Source organism: Plectropomus leopardus, chromosome 24 (genome assembly GCF_008729295.1).
Source record: "Plectropomus leopardus isolate mb chromosome 24, YSFRI_Pleo_2.0, whole genome shotgun sequence".
NCBI lineage: Eukaryota > Metazoa > Chordata > Actinopteri > Perciformes > Serranidae > Plectropomus > Plectropomus leopardus.
Genome location: NC_056486.1, coordinates 4,768,882 through 4,787,257, shown reverse-complemented (window position 1 = coordinate 4,787,257; position 18,376 = coordinate 4,768,882). Strand labels below are relative to the sequence as shown.

Here is an 18,376-nt window from a genome sequence, read left to right as displayed (position 1 = left end):
GATCATGTCAAAGAAACAATCCTCACAACCACAACAACCTCACTTCTTCTCATCACATCAACAATAAAAACTATAAATGTTCAGATGGTTCTTTTAAAGAAATGTAAATATTTCTAAATCAAAGTCCATATTTAAAGAATTTAATGGTTCTAAATGTTAACTCGGGCGGTTTATTTTCTGACGTTATAAAGAGCAAAGAGGAGTGGTGTTAGTACGTGAGGTCTGTCTGTGTGCGTATGAGATGACAATGATGACAGTATCGTTGCTGTTGATGAGCTTCTCAAATTGTTGTTCACTTTTTATTAATTGAACATAAACTATTTGCTGGATTTCCTTTGTAGTCAAATGCTTTTTGAGATTAAAAAAAAGGCCAAAATGTTTGTTGAGATTGAAAAGTCAAGTAGCATCATAATCATTGAGTTATACAATCGGCTGTGAGCACTGATCTCACCTCTCTGGAGCTCTGATCCCGGGTCAGAGAGGACGTGTTTCTAAAAGAAAAAGGACAAATAATCACACTGGCATTTTTAAGAGATACAATGAATTTATTATTATATATTTATAGGCTAAAAACTAAAACTTTAAACTCCGAAACAAACCTAGATTAGTGTTTCACAATTTTGTTTAGTGAAAAGTAAATGTCTCATGGGGAAACATTTACTTCTGCAGGTGAAGAAACTATATTTACACTGAGCTCAGGAGCAGATGTCTTTAGAGTCTGCCCTGCAGTCACTGTGCACAGGTTGACTCGTAACTCTCCACATGAGTGTAGTGATGCTCCAGCTTTGATTTTGTCTTGTTTATTGTCAGTAAAACAAACCAATGCTGCATTTTGTCACTTGACTAGTTAACTGCTCTCTGACAAAGATTTCCTCCCTGTGTAAAAAAAAATAATAATAATAATAATTAGAGTGAAGTGAAACAGCAAACTGACCCTGGGTCAGCACTCCTGCGCTGTCTGTCTCAGTCTGTCCTCTACATTGTATAGCACATAATGTATAGAATATAGGGAAACAAACCATCCCGCTTCTTCTTTAATAAAATGTTTTTTATGAATGTGTGCTCTGGTGTGTTTGACTTCTTACCATTCATCAGTGGTGCTGATGCTGTGCAGTTCTGCCTCTGGATGGACGGGGGTTTGTTTGGACTTACTGCCACCTACAGGCGAGACGACAGAAATCATGTTATATCAGCTCAAGGCGAACTTTTCCAAATCAGAATCAGAATGTGAGTGTGGCAAAGACAAGAAGCTGAAATATAGAATAGAAAATAATACAATAAAATACGTTCAATGTAACTGTTTAAAATGAAAGAGCTTGGCAGGAATATGCAAAAATGTACTCTTGGACAGTGTGTTTATGGGTACACTTTTCTTTTAAAAAAAAAAAAAAACAAAATAAAAAGAAAATCAGTCATGCATAATTCCTAAAATGATTAAAATAAATGCTTTCATTAGTGTATAATCATCTGAAAATAAGAATTGTTTATTTTACATAGGCAGTGGATCCTCTTCCACAGAGTCCGCCATATTGCACTGAGTATCTATAGAAGCCCAAAAATACAAAACAAGCACCGTCTATAGAAAGGGGCTTTGACGTTTTTATGTTACCTGAAGGCCACTAGACGCCCAAAAAGGGAGAGCTGAGCTGAGGGGCATTCAGCTGTTTCGAATCTGCAGTCTCACCGCCAGATGCCACTAAACCCTAAATGCTGCAGTTTAAAGTCATGATCACACAGCTGCTAGACAACAGTGACCTTTGGCGTCCAGAAACCAAGACGAACAATTTAGCAAGCTTGCAGCAAAGGTTAAAGCATAATAACAGAGGGAAAAGAGGAGGCCTTTGCAAATATTAACATTTTCCTCTGACATATAATAAAATTACAAAGAATAACACCATACAACAGAAAATGACAATCACTTACCATCCTTCGAAAAATAAACTTCCATGGAACCTCCTCCTGAACTTTGAGCTTTCAGACAATTTCTCCTTTTGAAGCTGCAAGAGGAGCGTTCTCGTGAATACAGTGAACACGACTCCACCTGAGTGCAAAATCAGACTCTCCCTGTTTTGGAAACAAGTCTAGAAGAATAAAACAGATGATTTGTGCTTGTAAGTTGATTTTTGACTCTTGATAACAGTGTGTTTCACAACATAAGCAAAAGGAGCTGGCTCAGTTGTGACTTAGGTAGGATCAAACTATTTCAGCCAACAATCTTAAACACATTTCAATATAGACATTTTATGCCCCTGATAAGGTCTCACTTTAGTAGCTTGCCTGGTGCGTGTCCAGATTGGACGCATGTCTTGCCACCTGGCCGGCACACACATATTTACACATATATCTAGCCCCTGTGTAAGATCCACCTAGTTGAAATTGTGAATTACGAAAACCACAAATGTGACAATTTGCCTTGAGTTTCACCATGACATACATAAAAGACATACCCTAAATGCATAGAAACATAAAATAAAATTTAAAAAAATTACAACAAGGCATTCCATGTAAAAAAGTATAAAAATGGGACACATTTAACCAAATATAATTTACAATAAATAAAAATTCATGTACGATTATCATGCTGTGCAAAAACCTGCAGAAAAAGACTCAGCAGCCCCAACCAGTACCCCAGGTACGATCCCTGAATCATTTATCACCTTGACAGCAAATGCGACAAAAGAAGTACTTCAAGATGTGTGTGCCTGTGCATCTGTGTACCGGCTGGGTACCTTTTTTTATCATTATTTCTGCTTATTCTTATTTTTATGCACCACCTTTACTAATGTTCTGTATGGGATTATTATATGTTATTCACTTTTCTTTTATTTTTCAATTATAATTGCACATTTCTTCTGCTTCATAATTTCACTGATAACTTTGTTCGATAAAATAAAAGTTTTCTATTTTCTCTATGTACCGCCCACTTGTTTCAATAAAAAATGAATATAATATAGACATTTTATACTTTTTATTTTGACTAAACTATGCAAGCGTTAAACCACTAGAGGGAGTAACAGCTCCTCTTTTTGGATTTCCATTCTCTCCACCCTAGCCTCTCTCACTCTCTCTCTTTTGCACAAACACACACACACACACACACACTCACTCACACATTTAATCATCCTGGCTTTTCATTCTTTGGTGTGAAGTCCCTGCAATCAAAAAGCTGTTTATTATACAAAATCAGACCATTTCAGTGCCTTTTGTACTCACATTAAGTTATTCGGTGGGGCCACTGTAATTCACATGCTGTCAGGGATGAAAAAAAAAAACGCTGCTCTTGTTCCCTCGCTGTTGGACGTTGGAGGATTCACACAATGCAGAGGCAGGAGGGAGAGGAAGGTGTGAAAGTCCTGTCACACACAAACAGTATCACTAAGGCCTCTTTTTCCTGGAGAAATGTATTCTGTCTGCTTTCATTTCTGTCTCAGAAACCAATTCTTTGAGCGATTCACTCAGTCGTTTGATTGTGCAAATGTGCATTTTTGTGTATGTGTGTGCGTAAATACCTGTTTATTTGTCCAGAGAGCCATCTCTTCAGGCCGAGATATAACAGCCTCTCGTCTTTGCGGATAACACTCGGAGAAAATTGTCAATTTGGAAAGCCGTAGAGCTGAGAGTCCTGACTGCTCAGCCGGAACAAGACAGACTACGGGGATCTTCATTATTTCTTTTCTTCTATCTTCTTTTCTCCCCTCTTTTCTGCATTGTGTCTGTGTGTGATGAATCAGAGTGTAAAGAGGTGTTTGTCTATGACATCCAAATGGTTTCTGATCACTCAAGACATTCTTTCCCAGTATTCCCAACGCCCCTCATGTCATTTTCTCTCAACAGAAATAGCTTTGCTCTGCTGACCTTTATATTCAGCAATACCTCCCCAACAAACTGACCTGGTATCAGTTCGTTCTGCGTGTGTCACTGGTCCTGGGAGCGTTTGACAGCCATGCTGTTAGCAGTCTGCAGAATAAATACAGATGTATTTTTTGGGTGTTTTCAGCACCACAAGCTGAGTGAAATTTAGTTTTGTTGTATTCAAGTGAAGGAAACTCACACAAAAGAATCTAGATTGATAAATAACACTACAGGTAAGAGAACATGTATTTTTGACTTGGAGTGAGCCGTCTCTTCAAGTAAATCTTCCAAAAACAGCTGAGCTGATCAAAGTTGAATGTTTTGTAGTCTTTGTGAGCGTACTTTATTTCTGCAGCCTAACGATGGTCGTGATGTAATTTTTATGTGTGTTCGTGTCCTCTGTGCCCGTGTGCAGTGAACCTTCACTTATACCTTAGAAACAGATCCAGCTGCCCCTCACTGCCACATCTGCACTTTCACCAGCCTGGAGGCACGAGGCCACACAGAGGTGACAGCCAGGACTTCCTGCCTCGGCCACAGCTTCGAGTGAAGGCGTATGGTCGGGATATTTTCTGGAAATGTAGGGATTTTAGCAAAGTTAGTGAAGTTTGCATTCTACAGTAATATATTTTCACCTTTTTTAGGCCTATTTTAGATGCAGGTTATTGAAATATGACATTGTTTAGTCCAATATAACATTATTAAACAATTACAGGATTTAGTACTTTTTTGCAGAATTTTATTTCTAGTAGCAGAGGGTAAAAGCATTTACTCCTTTCTGATGTAAAACAAAAGAGTCATATGTTGATTTATGGGAACGTCATTTCCTAATAAATTACTTGAAAGGTTACTTCTGTCATCTTGTTCAATTTACAGGTGAAATAAAGACAAAAGTCTGATAAGATTTAGAGAAAACTGCAATTGATTTGCAGACAAATTTAGAGATATCTAAAGAAAGTTAAGCAATCAGAAACTGTGTCCTGACTATAAAGGATCATTTTAAACTCAAACTGAAACAATTTTTGTATAAATGATTTGCTGCATCTTGTTTTATGGTGCTATATTGTATAATAGTCTGTGTCTTGTATTATTCTGTCTATAGTTTTGTCATTGAGTTTTGTTTCCTTAATGTACATATTTATTTTTGAGTTTGTGTTTAGCGCCGCCTCTTGTGTATTTGTTGTTGGGTTTTATGTATTTTAAAGGTCCATAGGGGGGCATAGCAAATTAGCTTAGGCTATAAATGCTGTGGTGTGTGTTATTGGTTTAAGCTGTATATGTGTCCCTATACACATAAACAATAACTAACTAAATAAATAAATAAAGCATCATTCTGAAAAAAGCTGGTGTGAAATCCACTGTGCTTAACAGATTATGGCACTCTTAACTGCTAATCCTTGCTACAATTAAAGGAATAGTCTGACATTTCAGGAAATACCAGGGTTTCAACACATTCTCATGGACAAAATTTAGATGTTTTTTTTTTCTTTTTCTATTATATATAATAGATAATAATACTTGCTCTGCATTTTTTAAACATATCAGATTTAAACTCAATTCAAACATGATTTCAAATAGTGGGCGAACACGAAGAAGAGGCGGAAAGTGTGTAGAGCTATGTTATGTTGTTAGCTAAAGGAAATAAATTTGCTTTTATGTTATATTACATGGAGGTTATCCACGGAACATTACTGTTTTCATTGCAACAATATTATCTATCTCATACTGTCTGTCTGATCATATCTGTATCACCCTCGGTCTAAAACGCTCCGTTTCTGCGCCCTTTTCTTTAAGCCGTCCTCCAAAATGCCCAGTTTGCTCTGATTGGTCAGTGTTTCCTGATGTTTCATTTGTACGCTCTGGGCATCTCTGTACCACCTCAGCAGCTGGAGGAATGGCTGTAAATACACTGTAGTGGCAGTTTCTTCCTTTTATATAGTGTCACAACTCAACAGACGTCCTGGCAGCCTGCAGTTTCTGTGGCGTTTCAGTTCTTTTCCAGTATTTATATACATCCTGTAAGTTGATGGGAATCACCAAAGGCCCAAGGCTATAATATTAAATATTTTGCAGTATGCTGAGTATTGCAAAAACATCTATTGCAATGTATTGCAATGTATTACATTTTTTTAACTGCAAATTATGTCCCCAAAGGAAATCTTTTCAACAATTTTTTTTATCTAAGAACTTAAATTTTTAGCCTGTTCATCTCATTCCAATTATTTTTATTGCAGTTAATGTATCAAGTAACTGGTTTTATTATACCAATAGGCTAATTGAATATTTTATTTGCATTTGTAAAGCTAATAATTTTTTAAATCCATACTTTGCATCTGTTTTGATTCAGCATTGCCATATCCAGATACTATACTGTATCAGCACCTGTACTTGCTTTATATTAAAAAGGACATGGAAGTCTGACTTTTTATGAAATGAGAGCTTTAAGGAATCCCCTGAAAACATCATTAAAGTTGCTCAACAAAAACAGGACATTAGTTAAATTTGGGGTTTCCACAGAGCAGAGCGACGCAGATGACACATGTCCCATTTCCACAGCAGCAAGCTTTAAACATCTCTTTTTGACCCACTGATATAAAGCAACAAGCCCAACTGTCATATCCCATCATGCATTAGCTATGCCGTAAATGCATGAATGCGAGCTGAAGAATAGTCCGCCAGCCTCTCTCTCCTCTCACTGTTCGTCATTATGTTCTGTGTGAATGTCATTAAAGAAAAGCCTGGTTCATTTCTCTGAGACTGACTCGAGACCTGATCCTCTTTTGTACGACCTTCTAACACTGTTTTGAGGTGAGACGGAGAGAAAAAAACGTGCGTGTGTGTGTCTGTGTGTTGTCGAGCCAGGAACAGACAGCTGACATTTAATGGCATTTCTGGCAGCAGGTGTCTTTGAGAGAATCTTATCAAAAGGATGAATTCTTGTTACTTCTTCTCATCCTTCTTGTCTCTCGGTGGAGTTGTACCCACAGTTTGCTTAATACATAGTTTAGCACAATGCTGGAAGACATGCTGAAATGTGCACGTTACACAGCAGAACTGAGCTGCAGCTTCACATTTCTGCTCTTGAAGGCCACAATTTGAAAAATCTCGCATTGTGTCCAGGACCTCCACCTCCTTTGTTCATGGTTTGCTTTAACAAGAGTCTTGAGAATAGATTCGCGGAATTAATTGGACATTTGCATTTATGGGATTTTAATGAGGCTAATTAGGCCGGAAGATTGTAGTTAAGTCTTATAGTTTTGCCTGGATACTGAACAAGGTGTGAAAAGACTCTCAAAGTGCTGGATAATTGAAGCCTCATCCAACCCCAAACTTTCACTTTTTGAAGTGGTTCCCAGGTTAGATGTTCACTAATTTTGATTGTCTAATTATAAATAATTGTGAGACAAAACAATGTTCTGGGAGAACTTTTTTTGCAGCTTTGCCTTTGATTATGATGAGGAGTTTGGCTTTCCAAAATTAGAACAAATGAAACAATTAACATGTGGCTGATATATAACGGGTGCTCTCATGGCTTTGTTGTTTAAGGTGCTGACTATGAACTATTATGTCCTTGTTCAAGTCTGGCTAGGACCCATGGGAAGTTTAAGAAATCCTCACATCCAGTAAACTTGAAAATTTGCATCCTATTATCAACCGTGGCAGAGCCAGATGTCGTAAACATTCAGGGCTCGATGGGCTGGGGGCATACCTCCCCAGTGATATTTTATTTCCCATTTACTGAAGATATATGCATCATTTTTCAAGTAATTTGAGATAAAATCTATATATCATTTGGGAAACACATTATAGCTGTCAAGAAAAACAAAATTTAAAAAAAAATAGAATTTTATTTTATTTCAAATGTTTTTTCTGTCCACAACAGACATATATAATACAGTGTCACCACATTGGTGTAATGTTGCAATTGCAGTTAGAAATAAAAGAAATCCTCCAAGTGCAATGCTTAGAAAATAGTGTTTTCCATGAAGACACCTGTAAGAGTTTTGATTTTATATAATTTCAAATAATATTTTTATCTTTGTATCTCTTGTCAGCCATTTTATTCATTTACTCATCATTACATTCACTACTCTTTTATTGCAAATCTGTATTCTTTATTATGTTATTATATTTTATTGCCCGGTAAAGCACTTTGAATTGCCTTGCTGTATGAAATGTGCTGTACAAATAAAGCTTTCTTACCTTTTGTTGAGAGCTGTAGGTGGGATGAAATTTGATGGGGGTGGCGTACAGTATTACCTGAAAGACAGAGTCGGAGGTATTTAGAAACCTAAAAGATTTGGGGCTTTTAAGGACACATTTGGGGCTGAAGTCCCAGAAGCCACCCTCCACTCTTTTGTCCTCTGTGTGTCATAATCAATCGTAAAGTTACAGAACAGTTTACAAATAAAAGATATATCTATCTAGTTTTAACTTGCAGCTTCTTGGATGTGTGAACATGTTGCTGTTTGAGGCCTTTTCTTGGCCTCATGGTCTATGTTCAGGTTGATTGCTCTGAGAACTGATTTGATGTTGATACTTGTTAAGCATTTCACACTGTTTTAGACACTGGTAATATCCTGAAACATTGATCTTTAAAACTCAGACGATGTGGTTAATGAAAGCTTGAAAATATTGCACCATATTATGTAACCCTCCACCGACCTCTTCTGTATGAAACCTGACAGACAACACACACAAAGAGAGGCCAGGACCGGAGTAATTTCCTCTCAGTAAACACAAGTCGTGCTAGTTGACAGCTGAAATTATTAGGAATGAAGTATATCAGGGAGCACTGTGAGACGACATATGAAAGGCCGACTCAAGAGAAAACAGGGAAACAAAAATGAGTCAACTCACAAAGAGGGTCAGGGCTGAAAGATGTCGCTCACCAGCACATCTCGTCTCCATCATCTCTGCTTCTAACACTCTGGCTTCAAAAACTCGGGCAGGTGAGCTCACTTCAGCTCGGCTGGATTTCTTGATGTTGCAGCAGGGTTACTTCTCTCTGTTCAGGCCCGTCTCTGCTCCTCTCCTCTGCATTACCTGACTCCTCCGCACATCCACATCTTGACAGCTTTGCTCTGTAGTTCCCTATTTTGAATTTTAAGCAAGTCTCACACCCGAACCATCCACCGGCAGTCCCTGCTTCTTTGAGACACTCATGTCTCAGCTGTCTCAGCCACTTCACTGTCACTTGGATGAAGCAGTGAAACTTTTTCTGGCTCCTGTAGTATTCACACAAAAAAACATTGTGTTAATTTTACACTAAAAATGGCCAGCAGGTTTGGGCAGAAAATCTGGACACTTATTCAAACCACAACATCCTCTTTCACACAGTAGGAACAAACACTTTCAAGTTTTCATCTGCCTCCTCAAGTTCTGCTTTAAGTGAAAAAGGCAACGCTCAGGGATCAGGCCATCTCTGCAGGCGGCCATCCATGCAGACAGGAGGGACTATTCAACACGAGGGACAGGCAACATGTCGACAGTTCCAGCTGAGCTGCCATCACTCTGGTCAAATGATTTTTGGTTGTTGATGGTGCTGTAGCTCCTCAGTGTCCACAGGACAGCAGAGCTGCCCGTCAGCATGCTGCTGAGAGACATGACAGTGCAGTTTCGGCTGAAAGTTGTCTCTTGTTATGGCTACAGTGCACTGTGTCTGCTAGGGCTGTGCTTTGGCAAGAATCTGGTGATCTGATATGTTGCATGACACAGGGGTCACGATGTAATATGTTATTTGTTATATATAACAATACTGTAAGCAGGATGATATATTTCCTAAAAATTAGGAAAGATTCAATTTAAACCTTGCTTTTAAACTCAGTTTACTCTACAGTGTTTACTCTAAATCTAGATTAGATTTAATTCGTTATTTCTGAAGTTACAGTTGCAGAGATTTAACTTTTACTGTGGCCGGATTGAGCAAAATAATCATGTTTCAATATGATGGTTGTCCCTATTGATTTAATTCAGTTTAAATTCTTTTTTGTTATCAACATTTTATTTTGTAACTTGGAGAATAAACAACAAACATATTAATGCACAACAATACCCCCCCACCTCCATCAGCTACCCCCACCCTGGGCAGCTCCCCTTTAACATTATAATAGGCTTTAGAGGATCCACTGAAGAAGAAAATAAAGGAATTATTAGGGGAAAAAGAGACATAATATATAAATAAACTAATTAATATCTGTTTATTTATATTTGATATTATGCATTTTTGCTACTCACATCTCCATATATGTTAAATTAAATTCTGTTTAAATAAATAAACTTGGCTTTATTTAATTGAGATTGATTAATGATGGTGCAACAGAGCTCAGCTTAATTTAAAATCTGGATGTTCACATTTTAATCTGGTTTAACTAAACTCTGGTGAGAGTTACTCTTAGATTAAATTAATACTTGTTGGTGCAATCCAGCCTAAGATATGGATTAGTCTGAAACAGATATATCCGCGGCTATTTTGGAGCTGCAAAACATTTGTAATTCCTTTCAAATCGTCTCCCTCCTCTGGAGTGGTACTACCTGCCTTTAGCAGCAGCAACACTGCATGACATTTTCACTGTCATTGCCCTCATAGCTGCCCTTTTCCTGCCCGTGGTTTATCAACCTTGTGCATGTGCTCATATGGGAATGATGCAGTTTCGCTGTTTAAATATTCCAAGGTAAAGTGCACGAGACAAATCATGTCCTGAACTCTCCAGGTGTAATACCTTCAAAAAGGTCATGCTGGTGCTGGCTTGAAAATGTAAATTGTGCCTCTTTCCGTCCACATTCAGACTCAGAATGTCTCTACGTGCAATCGGCTGCACAACAAGGTCAAGAGTGTCGAATCTGTACTCAGTTTGTTAATCACAACAAAACAAACAAGTCTAAAACGGGCAGCATGGAGCTGCTGGAGGAGAGTATCAGTACATGGAAGTGTGACTGGCACAAAAGGAAAGGTCAGGGGTCACCACATCAGCCACTAGACAATCTGATAAAGTGGTTGTTGAGATATCTTGTAGTGGACCAAAGTGCTGGATGAACAAACAGCTGATCGACTTTAAGCCAGTGTGATTTCAGTTATTGAGTGTGACATTTCAGTCTTACAAGCTGTGGCTGATTTAAAGATATTTATTCAGCTTAGATGGTCAAATGGATTGATGGACACATTAAGGGGACGGGCAGAGAATAGGTTATTAGCCCACTTGTATTCATACGCATGCACAAGAGTTCTGCCGTCAGTCATGAGGCCTGATGGGAGAAGCTGTCTGCAGGCTGGAAATGCCACCGATATTGACAGACAGCAAAAACAGAGAGAGAGCCAGATCGACGGACAGAGGGACGTGGGAGGGAGCTGGGGTGGGTGTGTTTGTGTTGTTAATGTTTGATGAAAATACTGCAGAGTTTTCATATTTTAGGCAATGAAAACCAGACAGTATGTCACCCTCCTTCTATTATCTAGTACAATGTCATCTATATACAGAATGCATTATGACAAACAGACTATCTGTAGATATAATACAACATAAGGTCTTACATACAGTGGGGCATGTTGAAAACGAGCTATACATTGTTCTGTAGGGCTACAATGAAAAGTAACCAAAGCAACAACTGTACTTTTGGTCTAGCACCATTTAGCAAACATGACATGAAACACCATGAAGCATTTCAAAAAAATGTTGGGTCTGCATTTAATATGTTTAAGGAATGCCAGAAGACTATCTTGGTAAAAACTCTTTTCCAACTTTTTTTGTACCTGGTCTTAAGTCATAAACACAGGAGAGAAAACAAGTCAGATCAGACAGAGAAAATAGATCACCAGAAATTTGTAAATTTAGCATTGCACATTAGCAAATTATTAACCATAAAGCAAAAAAGATTCAGTAATGACTAAATCAAATAACTTGAAAAACTGATTCGTTGTCAAGTTACCATTGCATCACTCAATCAGTGTCAACAAAATAAAGGCACCAAGGTCTTCGAGAGTTCAGTGTATTAATCTTGAGAACTTTCCACTTTATCAATATAGCCTCCCCTTCATTGCCCAGAAAGCCTTCATGTATGAAACAGTGGAGTGTTAATCAGGAGTGACACTACTGTGTTATGGTCTTAAGTTTAGTTGCACACTGTGATGGAACATTTTGTGCAGTCAGGTCATATCTGGCTGCACAAAATGTACAAGGACAGGCCACTGGATGTCTCCCTATTGGTCTTATTTGTTAACAGTAATTACACTAATGTCTTAAAAAGAACAAGGCAGTGATTTATTAATATGAAAACGCAACATGTAGCTCCACGAAGATGGCTGTAGACTTGGTAAAATGAAAGAAGTTTAATTTTAAAGAGAAATTTGATAAGTGTACCTGCTAATTCAATGCCTCCCAGCTGGATTGTGGAGTGTCACACTCACTGAAGCTTTTTCATCTCGTGATCTCGACGACAGCTCAACTGAGAGGTTAGATAAAAGTCAACCAGAGCAGGTTAAGTTTATTTCTTTTTTTTTCTCTATAATTTAGAGTAATTGCGGTAACAGCTGCCGGCACACACCTGGACAATTACCTTTTGTGAATGCCGAAATGGCTGAATTGGCTGAGTGGCGGCAGCACCCACGGGTGAAATTGCAGACGTGCCTCACACTATGATCAACTGACAAAACTGTCAGGCTAAAAAGCTCTACCTAAATAAAGGTTTATTGTGCGAATAAACTAACTGCTCAAAAGAAGCAAAAAACTCCTCTTATTCTGTAGAAAATAGGCCTTTTCTAGATGTGCATTTGTAAGTAAGGCATTGATTTTCCATTTAAACATCTTGACCTCCTCTGCATGTGACACACACTCCCGTGCACACACACCAATCAAATGCTCCATTGCCGGTTGCCAAGGTCACCAAACCTGCACACCTACTGCTGCCTAAAAGCAAAGAAAAACACTTTATTTTTCCTTGCGCTTTGTGCTGAGGTTGGGCATTGATCTCTCTGTCTGCCTGACTCTCTTCTCTCTCTGCTCCAGTCCATTTTTCTCTTTCCGCACCCGCAAAGAGGTAGACAGAAATAAAGCGGCCTATTCTCAGAAACCTCCAAAGGAAGTGCACTCTCTCTCCCCTGCTTGTTCTCAAACCATGGAGCTGTGACTTCAAAGCTACTCTCTAAAAATGGGGGGGATAAAAAAAAACCGCTCAATATGGCTCCTACCCAGCGTGGTGGGGTTGTTTTGTGAATGAACCAACATGCTGAGTTACCTGTTAGGCCCAAAAACGCTGCTGCTTTTGACCCAGCTCTGCCTTATTCTTCTTTTCCATTCACACCCATGGTTTTCTATTTCCAGCAAAATGTGAACTGTTGGCAGAAGTTTCACCAGTAATTTTAACTCTAGTTCCTCAAAAAGGTCCCATAGTGAGATCCTAATTTTCTGTGTGCACTGAAGGCAAAGAGCTTTTTCATTCATGCCTTTTCTTCTACTTTTTCTAGCATTCAGAAACTGCAAATGCCTTCCTGTATAGCCAGAATACACATGCTCCAGATGTTATAAATGCATAAATGAAGCACAAAATGTAAACCTCTCTTTAGAAGATATTTCAGCCTTTTTTCCCTTTTTCTACCAAAATCAGAGCATGCACGCAGGTGTTAAACACTGGTAAACGCGTTAAAAAAAAGGCTAGATTGCTTTTCCATTGCCAGTAGAGTAGAGTTGTGTGCACAGCTCTGTTGCAGATACGTGTGTGTGTGTGTGTGTGTGTGTGTGTGTGTGTTGTTTCAGTGTGTTTGATGTCACAGACAGGGCGTAGTATTGGTAAACAGACGAAAGCAGCATTTTTCTTAATTATTCAATCCCTTTTTCAAACTTGGTGCAGACTAAATTGGATCAGTGTTTTAGCGCTGCTTAGGAGGAGACAGATGGTAATTAGTGGCCGTGCGTCATTGCATATCTGAGGTTAAGGAGCTGAACTTTGCAGATCCACCCTTTGTTGTGTGTCCATCACCCGGTTGTGGATGCCAATTGTGTACTTCTGCGTTGCATTTTTGCGCAGTGGGATTGAGGCTTTATTAGTAGGTTAACACCTGATGACACAGCTTCATAACAAACGACTAGAATATCCCAAATTATAATAAGATATTTGTGTGTGTTTGTCAGATGAGAGCCAGCCAGGGAAATCATATTCATATGAAATGCAATATTTATGAATTCTGATATTGAAGGCTTCTTTCTGACTTCAATATTAAACCTGCTGAGGTGCCCTTCAAAATCTTGTAATAATGCACTCCTCCTTTTCTCTGTTCTTCCCATCCATCCATCTAATAATATCACATACACACAGATATTCAGACACAAAGGCGATACACACTCAGGATTTAGTGCCTTAAAGGTGCATTTCTCAGTTTCCTTACTTTAAATATATGTGCAATAAAAGTTCTAAAGGCTTACTTTAACTGTGGGAAAAACAGTATGTCATACTGGCATGTTTGAATAATGGTTTGTCCTCATATTAACTTCTAAATAATGCAGCAAACTAACCTTTTATGACATGGTTGACACTGCCTTCGTCAACCTCTCCATAATGTTGCAATGACAGCAATAAACTAACAGTTATTTAACCCTTTGAAACCTGAGCAGTTCACTTGATATCTTTCAAAAAACACAAGCAATTTTCCTAAAATTTAGCAAAAAAGAAAAGAAAAAAAAGATATACATTTATCAATAAAATACTTACTACTACTACTACTACTACTACTAAAAACAATAATAAATATAGTTTTCCTGGACATTGTTCCCTATTTTTATTATTTTAATTAACTTCTAATAATTTCTCTTTCTCTCTCTTTTCAAAAACTAATTCTCAGGACATTTTCTCGTCTCCTTTTCCTAATTTCTTGCAGTTTGTGGGTCATCTCCTGCCAAGTTGCTCACTGACTTTTGTAATGGCGTCAGATTTGCTCAGTTTTCAAAGTTTTAAATGCTTATGACAGACATCTGAACACAGCACAAGAAAAGTGATGTTTCAACTTTCAGAAGGTTAATCAACAAATTCAGCCAATCACTGTAAATTATGTGTGACCTTGCTGTTTTTTCTCTTTGCCTCAACTTAACCACAAATTTGACTATTCACAACATTTAAAAAAATGTAATTGTTAAGTTGCACCCAGTTTTATGACTAGCTTAAACACTACTCGCCCCTCTCTTTCTTTATCATAAGACCAATGCTAAAGGAGTGTGCACTCCTGTGACACACGCAAGCTGTGTTTGAAACAGTTCCCCATCATGGAAAATGTGCACTACATGGTGTGTTTGCTATTTTGTAGTGGTGCTCAAATTCTCAGCTGTTAATTTCATCCACTATATAGTGCACTATAAAATACCCAGAATGCACAGCAAATTTGAGTGTACATATTATGTACCCTACATCTTACTCCCATATACCATGCAATGCAATGCAGTATGCAACATGCATTACAAGTTTTCAGTAATGCTGCCATTTAATTAATGCCACCCCCCAAAAGCCCTCAAAATCCTGGAGGAACATTAGTTTTGCAGTACAAACATGCATGACTTTCTTTAGACATTTAAAGACAAGACAATGCTGCTTCTTTGTTGCTGAGGACGGTGTCTGAATACTGAAAGTTTATCACTAATCCAGATGTTAAAGGACACACTTGTTAAATGTTAACCCAGCAATATTGCAGCCAAGTGTTAAACCTGCCTGATTTTGTTATAGTATTCAGTAATCCCCCAAATTTCCTCCTGGCTCACTGCTGATGCTTTGAAAGTGAATACAGACTACTGAAGTGAGCCTCAGAGGCGCTGAGTGAAACACAGCACTCATGTCAATGTTAATTTGTACTACAGGTTAATTTTACACTTCTAGATATTGCGATGGTGAGATTAACTGTCAACACATGATTCTGCCATTTTTGATCACTTTTAGAAGAGGCTGAATTTGCGCGGTGGTCAAGCTAAACACGACGCAGCTCCACAGAGACGAGAAGTGACGCAGTGGTTTGGAGTGGACGTGATTACTGTGAAAACTACCCCATGACTCATGGCTTTGTGAGTGTGTATGTGTGTTTGTGTGTGTGCCAGCAACAGCATGACTGGGGTGTGTGGTGAAACCTAAATCTTGGGGATTGGATGAGTAAATAGATGTGTTTGTGTAGCGACATGCAGCAGTTCTGTGCTATAATGCACTCTATGATCACACTTCCTGCAGTGGTATACAGGAAAAATACTGTTTACTGATATACATAGTGTGCATGCTACCTCATTCAGAAGGGTTTACATTGAATGCACACAAAGAGACACTGAATTTTCCTGCTTTTGGCTACATATGGAATAATACAGCACGATTTTCACTATCTCTTTCTGCTCTCCCCATCTCTCCCTGCATTTCTCACTCCACTGCTCCTCATTTGCATGACAGTTGAGAACAATATTGCCAAAGCAGCGAGACAAAGGCTCTCCCTGTCTTTAATTTTGCTCTCTTCTCTCTTTCAGGGCCTCTCAGATAATAAAATGTTTCACAGTCATCAAAGTGTGTCAGACACACTGTTGCCAAAGCTCTGTCCAGAATAAACCCAGCAACAGGCTTGATCACATTTACTCCAAAATATTTTGTGCAAAGGCATCATACTTCCATTTAAAAGTTGCAGTGATCATTGTTTTATTATTACTGAATGAGTGGGCTGTAAAACTATAGAAACAATAGTGTTGGACGGACATTCCCATTGAAATCAATGTTCAGAGTAGCGGACATTTTTACGTGTACCGTTGACATTGCAACATGCTTCCCTCTGTACGAAGAAGCCTACTTTTGGCATGTTGCAAAATCTCACCTCACAACAACAACAATTGCCATTTTCTTTCATAGTAGTCGAATGATCATGTCTAACAGTTCAACGCCCTTTCAACTAGTTTTATTACTATGTTTAAAACAAAATAATTGCTCCACAAAGCACAGGGGAAACTGTAGTTTGGTGAGTCTTCTTATCTGTGGCTCTATTACTCAAGTGATTCGTCTCTCATAGTCATCTGAAACACTGTTAATAAGAAAGTATTGATCAGTGCAGCTTTAATTTCGGAGCACTTTGAAAGTTTCAAAGCATTAAAGATGCTGAACATATAATAATTTCCATAGCAACCAGCAAAAAAAAAGTGACTGATTCAAAAAAATATGTTGTGAATGCTCCTCATGATGGAGGAGACAGATTTCTTTCTCTGCTCAGTTTAACACACACACACCAAGGCACTTCCCTCTCCTTTCAGCTATGATGCTTTCTTGGTTGCCATGGCAGCCAACGAGTGTCTCTGGTGCCAGGCAGAAATGGGCTCTGATTGGTTAATCAGTATTCAGACTGCGTGTTAGCTTGGCTGGATGCTGCTCTGCCTTACTCTCTGAGTGTGTGTGAGCGCGAGTGTGTGTGTGTGTGTGTGTGTGTGTGTGTGTGTGTGTGTGTGTGTGCGTGTGTGTCCATCAAATGTCACTTATCACCTGAGAAATAAATTATTCCTTTCTCTCCTCCCGCCCTCTCTGTCTTTATCAACATTTTTCTTTCCTGTTGTTGCAAAGAAGAGGAGGAGAGGAGGAGGAGTGAAAATGAGGGGAGTGTGATGATGAGAGTGGCACAGGAGATGTGGGGAGGAAAAGAGGAGCAAATGGAAGAGAGGGGGTCAAAGAGGAGGAGCGAGCAGGAAGCAGAGATGAAGAATGAGTGACAGCAACAGCATGACGACTCTGACCTCTGACCCTCACCTGTACTGTTTATTCAGAGGAGGTTTAGGTTGGCAATTGCAGTCTGATTTTGAATTCTAATGAATCATTTGGATCAAATTTTAACTACAAAGCAAGGAATCTCCGTCTGTCTTTCTGTGTTTCCCTCTCATATCTCAAGATCTGTTCATCTGATCTACTTCACACTTAGCGGGTGAATTGCTGAAGACTGCAAGTAGCTGCAAGCTTTGGAGTATTTCTTTGCCATAGCTCACTTACTTATAAACTGGGGAGAAAGGAGGACAAATCGGTCTGATTCTCCTTACCACTAAAGCTGCATGTCTTCCAAAAACCTTCAGTAAAATAGCTGTCGAACAAAAAGTAAATCTTACAAACATGTACCTAGACCCTAATCTGTCTATCGTTTGCTCCGCAGACAGTACCCCTAAATGTGGGCAGGATTGTTTTCATTAACGTTAAAATAAAAGACAGCAACGAAAAACAGGCAGGAGTGAGAGTCTCTCTCAAAGTGCAGGTTTGTGCATTGACTTCTTGTCATGCAACAGCAGGGTTTCAGTGCCACCTGAGCGCACCGGAACGACACTACCCAACAAAGGAAGGAATGGTTCCATTGGTACCATCCACAACTATTCACAATGGAAATTCAAAAAATGCACACTGAGCTAACTGAACTGAACCAGACTATTTGGTCGAAACGGAGCTTAAAGGATTGAGTGTGCAGCACCAGGCGGAGGGGACAGCAGCTGCATGGCTAAAGCAGTTTGTTTGTCTTTTCTTGTCTTTTCACATTTAGCTGATCTTAAATTAACTC

The 18,376-nt window shown here is 38.8% G+C and overlaps 1 long non-coding RNA gene across 1 annotated transcript; it reads right to left on the bottom strand.

Annotated features, from left to right (window-relative positions):
• Window positions 1-3,890: 3,890 nt before the first annotated feature.
• Window positions 3,891-9,056, bottom strand: LOC121962664. The gene is made up of 4 exons (XR_006107153.1): window positions 8,713-9,056; window positions 8,056-8,112; window positions 4,285-4,424; window positions 3,891-3,957 (listed from the first exon to the last, which is right to left on the bottom strand). It is a non-coding gene; the product is annotated as an uncharacterized LOC121962664 (long non-coding RNA).
• Window positions 9,057-18,376: the final 9,320 nt, after the last annotated feature.